Source organism: Arvicanthis niloticus, chromosome 2 (genome assembly GCF_011762505.2).
Source record: "Arvicanthis niloticus isolate mArvNil1 chromosome 2, mArvNil1.pat.X, whole genome shotgun sequence".
Taxonomy (NCBI): domain Eukaryota; kingdom Metazoa; phylum Chordata; class Mammalia; order Rodentia; family Muridae; genus Arvicanthis; species Arvicanthis niloticus.
The window spans coordinates 28,892,671-28,899,064 of record NC_047659.1 but is presented as its reverse complement, the minus strand read 5'-3'; the positions used below and the strand labels follow the sequence as shown (position 1 = coordinate 28,899,064).

The 6,394-nt window shown below is 43.5% G+C and overlaps 1 pseudogene; it reads left to right on the top strand.

Annotated features, from left to right (window-relative positions):
• Positions 1-5,238: 5,238 nt before the first annotated feature.
• LOC117703124 (ubiquitin-ribosomal protein eL40 fusion protein-like) overlaps positions 5,239-6,394 on the top strand; it is a 1,508-nt pseudogene continuing 352 nt past the window's right edge.

Here is a 6,394-nt window from a genome sequence, read left to right as displayed (position 1 = left end):
GAGTCGAGTGCCTTCTGGACACAGTAAAATCTACCCTCCATCCTCCTCAAGCTGTTTCAGCTGTGGCTTTTCCTCTGCTGCTGCAGTCGGCCCTGCAAGGCCAAAGGACTTACACTGGAGTCCTGGAGCTGCTTGTCTGAGTTTTGCATCGCTACAAGGCCTGACAGGACTCTAGAATCTGCACTGCTTTGAAAAAAAAAAAATCTCCTGAGGATGACAGAGGAAGGCTTAGTTTCCAACTGTTGGTAAAAGTAAGTGTGCTGTTACACACTTAACCAGGTGAGTACCTTCTGGTGACCTTGCTCACTTCATGCTGGACGTATTGGCACTGATCTATATATAACCCCAGCCATCGGGAGGAGGGAGCGGGAGCACTTATGAGGTGAAGAGCAACTTGGGCTACACGACAAAACAACACAAAGGAATCCCTGCTCAATTTTTAATGTATACACAGAAATGGACTTTTGGGGGGTATATTGTGGTTCTGGTTTTGATACTTTAAGGAATCAATGTATGGTTTTCAAAGTAGGTTTCATTTGGCACGCCTCCAACAGTGCCAGAGTCTCAATTTCTAGGTGCCCTCGACAACACATCATTTTCTACTCTACTCAATAAATTGTCCAGACTGTTTATTGGTGACTAATGCCTTATTGCTTCATCAATGTCTTATGGCATTTAGAAATTACTTTCTTACAGTTGTTTACAAAAGACGTGTGTGGTGGATATCAGGTACAATTGGACCCATCTCACTGTTAGCTCTAGACACCAGCCCTGTAGAACTCAGTTGCGATAGTTTATTTCAGAAGCCTCATCTGTTATGTGATAACTGCCAGAGCTGGCCCTTAAATGAGGCCTGAGATGCTTATTTCTGCTTTTACTCAGTGGGCTGGGGAATGCTGCCTGCGGATGGATTGTAGACGAGAGTGCAAGCAGTGGGCACTGTCAGTTCAATGGACTGTTTTTAATGAGGACACAGTACTATAGTATACACGTCCAGCCTGCTTCACAAGATAAGAATCTTCCTATTGCTGTGAGGCTAGAACTTCTCCCAGATCCTGAGCACAGCCCATATTCCGACTAGATCATGCAGCACAACACCAAGGATGTGTGATTATCAGGCAGCCTCGCAGACGAGATGTCTTGTGGAAAATCGTGCGTCTTTTGAGTTTTGAGGCACGTATCTAAAGGGGGATCCAAAAAACTCAGCTATTTCAGGAACCCAAACTTTTTTGTTGTTGTTTTAATGCAAAAATCTATCATTCTTTGAAAAAGGACTTGAGCTATTTCCGGAGTTGTAGATTGGCTATATTTTGGAGAGATGAGTTATGGGAGAGGACGGGATTGCCACAGCTGGGTCTGCAATCAGGCCTATTGTCCCTGGCAAGGTGTCAGGAGGAGGCTGTGCCAACCCGCAGAGTCACAGTGCACACCCTCACTGTTGCCTCTATGGGGAGTGACCCCCTCTTCTGTCCCCAGTAGTCAATGATGCACAGCTGTCCCTCTAAACATGGTGTTCTTTAGGGTTCATCCTCATACTGTCATGGCTTCCTCACGAGTTGACCCCTCTTAGGAAGGAATGGAGGTTAGCTGTCAGAGTTTTAATTTCTTGTGTCTGCACTTTCCAAGGAACTCTCAGAAATTTAAAATGTGAATGTTTTAAATGTTTAAAAAAGAACATAGCAGATATCATGCAGTCTGTACAGGCTGCCAGGAAAAGGCTTCTTTCTCCCTATTTTTTAGTTCAAAGTGGAAAAAATCTTCTTGGTATGGTAGAACATTCCAAACTCATACAACAGAAGCAGGTGAATATGTGAACATCTGTGTACCAAGCAACACACACTCCATCCAAACAGCCTCCCTTCCTGGCTCAAACAGAAACCCTCCCACTCCCCACCCCCACTCAATGATAAGCAGAGAAAATGGACACAGGTTTGGGGGAAGAGAAACCTTGGTTCAATAAAGCATTGATGGTTGGTGCTCTGGTGGAGAAGATAAAAGTTTGATCTATATTTGATCTCAATACTTATCTAAAACCATGTGGAAACAAACTGTTAATACATCTTATCAGGTGAGGTTTAAAATAAATCAATTAACCTCAAAATAGCAGCCAATCCTCCCTTTGTTCACTAGGGAAAGCCTCATCTGTTCTAAGCGGTCCACTAGGCACTAGGAAAGCAACAGTGAGCAAACCTGACAGAAGTTCCTGCCTTAATGGTGTTTGTATCCTGGAGGATGGAAGGCTATGGAGAGCAAGGGCAGGGGGAGGAGTTGAAACTACAGTATTCAGAAGTACCTGAGCAGGAGCAAAGCCAGGGAACATGAAGATTGTTAAGATTCTGGTCAGAGGAAACCATAAACTAAAAGGCCAGAGGTGGGAGGAGCTTTGCTTACCCTGAGGATCTCAAGAAAGACAGGCAGGTGGGGAGACAGGAGGCGAAGGGATTGGAGACATTGAGAGGAGTGCTGATGGACTGTTTATGGATGCGTGGAAACTTACATTTCGACCAAGAAGCTGAGTCTTGCCAAGGGCATGTAGTTGGCCAGTGGCAAGGGACAGAGGAACAGAGCAAGTCAAATGAGACTGAGGAATGAAGCTGAATAGGGCATTCTCCCACCAACTTTTGTGAAGTGGAAAATATAACATTTTTGTTGCTAAGACATTGGGAATACAGATGTACCAGACACACTTATCTTTCCTCCACATTGATTTATTCGACTCTTCTTGTCTATGTATTTCTTAATTTTTTTCTCCTTTTATTTTATGTATATAAGTATTTTGCCTGTATGGCTGCATGCCACGTTTGTGCAATGCCTGTGAAGGCCAGAAGAGGGCGTCAGATCCCCAGAGGCTGGAGTCACCATGTGGTGCTGACAATAGAACCTGGGTCCCTGGTAAGAGCAGCCACTGCTCTTAACCATCTCTCTAGCCCCCTAACTGTGCTGTTTTTAATATTCTCTTCAAGGTCTGCTAGACTGAACTTCCCATGAACCTCCAGATCTCCTGATGCAAACCTAATTCCCAATTCTGCTTCTTATTAATGGATCGTATTTGCATCGATAACTAGTTATTTAGCATGTCAGTTCTCTCAGGGAGCGCTGAGATGTTATCTGCTTCTGCAAATGAGCGCCTGACTGAGTCATGAGGTTAAGTCACGAGATTGTATGTTTCTGTGGTGCCGTGTTCATTGCATGGCTTTGGCCTACTTAAAACATCCGTACAATCCTCTATATTTTATCACTTTTTGAAAAAAAAAATTGAAAAACTAGTTATCTTGCTTCTGGTCAAATTCCAGTGGAAAAAAATAAATTGATTGCTGTGGCTGTGTGTGCGCCGTAGTTCAATATTGTCTTGGGGCTACCGCCTGCCCTTTCAGGTAACACTACATGAAGCCTCACAAAGAAGCATTCGGAGCATCTGACAGCAAAGAGACAATTTGTAGACAGTTTGAGCCAAACATGCTTTTCAGGCTTGATAGGCTTGTTTCCAAGATTGTTTATTTGCATAAAAAAATGTTAGTTTGACCTGTGTTATGAAGCCACGGCTGTGCTGTGTGCTGAAAGAGACAAAGGAATTTATACATAAGATATAGTCCTTGCCTGTGTAATTTAGAGCAATGAGAGATACCTTTCCTGTGCTTACCAGATACTGTTGGGCAACTGTGTGGTCAGAAACTATATGATGAGAGATAAAATTCCTTTGTAAGAGACCCCTGCTTCTCTCTTCATATCAATTGTCTCCTTGCTCAGAGAGTCCAAAGCAAACTGTAGGATGAGGGGTTCTTAGTAATAACCTCTTTGGGGGGAGTGGGTAATTTTCAAAATCGGAAAAGAAAGCCAATCAGACACCTTTGTCCTGGATTTACAATTACTATTTTTTTGTGTGTGCCAGTCAGATGGCTCAGTTGGGTAACTGTACTTGCTGAGGAAGTCTGATGTCCCAAGTTCATTTCCTGCAACTAATGACATGTCCACCACCCAAAAAACCCCAAACCAAACATGTTGTGTTTTACAAAAAGGTAAGGAGAGAAAGAATATGTTTGGTGAAGGTGCGGTAAGGTGTGGGGGAAGGGGGTGCCTCTGCTGAGGCATCCCTTCCCCCTGAGGGACTAGGCACATGACACTATAGTATAGAATAGAGTTTATTCAGGCCGTGGGGAGGGAAGTTGAGAGGGTAATAGAGACAGAGAAAGGGAAAGAGAGAGAGAGAGAGGGAGAGAGAGAGAGAAGAGAAGAGAAGAGAAGAGAAGAGAAGAGAAGAGAAGAGAAGAGAAGAGAAGAGGAGTGGAGGCCAGCTATGAGCATGTGGGAAGATGGGGGGAGGGGAATGAGGCAAGAGGGGGAGCTGGAGGGAGAGAAAAGAGAAGAGCAAGAAGGCAAGAGAGAGAGAGGAGGGAGACAGGCACACCTGGCTATTGCTAGGTAACTGGGGCGGAGCCTAGACAAAAATGCTACCAAACAAAAACAAACAAATAAAAGAACAAAAACGAGCCTCCCTTCCAAAAGAGCAAGTAGATGCAGTGGTTTGCCTCTCTACTCTTAGCATCAGGAGAAGCAGAGACAGGAAAATTGCCTAGAACGTGGCGGGCCAGCTAGCATGGCTTATGAAGAGGAGCCCAGAAGAGAGACCTCGGTAAGATGAAAAGAATGAACAACCCCAGAAATGTATCTTCTGTGCTCCTTTGAGTGAACTGTCCCCCAGAAGTCTCAGACATTTGGACACTCTGTCTCCAGTTGGTGGCTGTTTTGGGGAGGATTACAAGGTGTGGTCTTGCTGAGGAAAATATGTCACTGAGGCACTGAAGTTTCCGAAGATGCTAGTTCTCTCTGCTTCCTGTTTGTGGATGGTGATATGAGCTCTCAGCTGCTGCCCGACTGCCATGCCTGCCTGCCCACTGCCATGGTCCCCACCGTGATGGTGATGGGCTCTTGTCTCTCTGAAACTGTAAACCCCAAATGAGATTTCATTCATAGGTAGCCTGATTCATCGTGTTTAATCATAGCAATGAAAAAAAGTAGCCAATACACCCTCTGACCACTATACATAAACTATGGCACCATTGCATGTGCGTGTGTGTACATATGTGTGTGTGTGTGTCTATCCTTTTAAAATTCACTAATTTTAATTTTTAAAATTTTATTTGTCACAGGAAAACAAAAGTCCCAAACAAGCAAAAAGACAAAGATTCATAAAAAGTCGGAAGGATCTGTAGGAAAGGGGAGGGGCTCAGCAGAGTAGGAATGGGGTAAGAGAGGGTGGTGAGGGTGAAGATGGCCAAAACACATTATAAACATACATGAGGTTGTAAAAGAATAATAAAATAATTTTTAAAAAGGTACTTGAAGATAAGAATAAGATCATCAATGTAAATGAGACATTTAAGGAAGATGCACTATAGCCCTAAAATGGCAAAAAATCAGCCCAAGAATTGATGGAGATATCTGAAACACAACTGCCATTGTTACAGCTACTATTGCTGTGATGAAACACTATGACCAAAAGCAAATTGGGAGGAGAAAATTTATTTGGCTTAGGGTTCCACATTGCTATTTATCATTAGAAATCAGGACAGGAACCTGGAGGCAGGAGCTGATGCAGAGGCCAGGAAGGATAATGTTTACTGGCTTGCTCCTCATGGCTTGCTCAACCTGCTTTCTTATAGAACCCAGAGCTACCAGCTTAGGAGTGTCCCCACACACAATGGGCTGGGCTGTCTGACATCAGTCAGTAAGTAAGAAAACGCCCTACAGGCTTGTATATAGCCTGATATCATGGAAGCATTTTCTCAACTGAGGCTCCCTCCTCTCTGATAATTACACTTTGTGCCAAGTTGACACAAAATTAGCCTTTACAACATCTATGTGTTAACAAATCTTTCTGTCTCAAGTATATATTTTTAATCTCTATGGGGGCTCTTTTTAATTGTGGAAGTGAAGCAAGCTCATTATAAACAATACTAAAATATTCAAAGTAAGAACTTTAAATATGATTCTTGAGGCCAAGCCCAATGACACCATTAAAAAAAACACGTCCAAGACAAGGAAGGTATCCCTCCTGATCAGCAGAGGCTCATATTCATCGGCAAGCAGCTGGAGGATGGAGGTACCCTGTCTGACTTAAACAAACAGAAAAAGTTCACCTTGTATCTGGTCCTGTGTACTGGTTCTTTGTACAGGTTTGACCTTAAGAAGTCGAACAGTCCTCTGAGAGGGGAGTGAGGATGATTATAGGAAAGACAGAAAAGTCAGAGGCAAAGGTTAGACAGGGCTGTCCGGTCAACACTGTGGTAGCCTCAAGTTTAATTCTCTTAGTCTTTATATACTTTACAGTATTATGGGAAACAAGGCCACAAGCTAACAGAAACGGTTTGCTAGAATGTACACAAGACATCCCTTC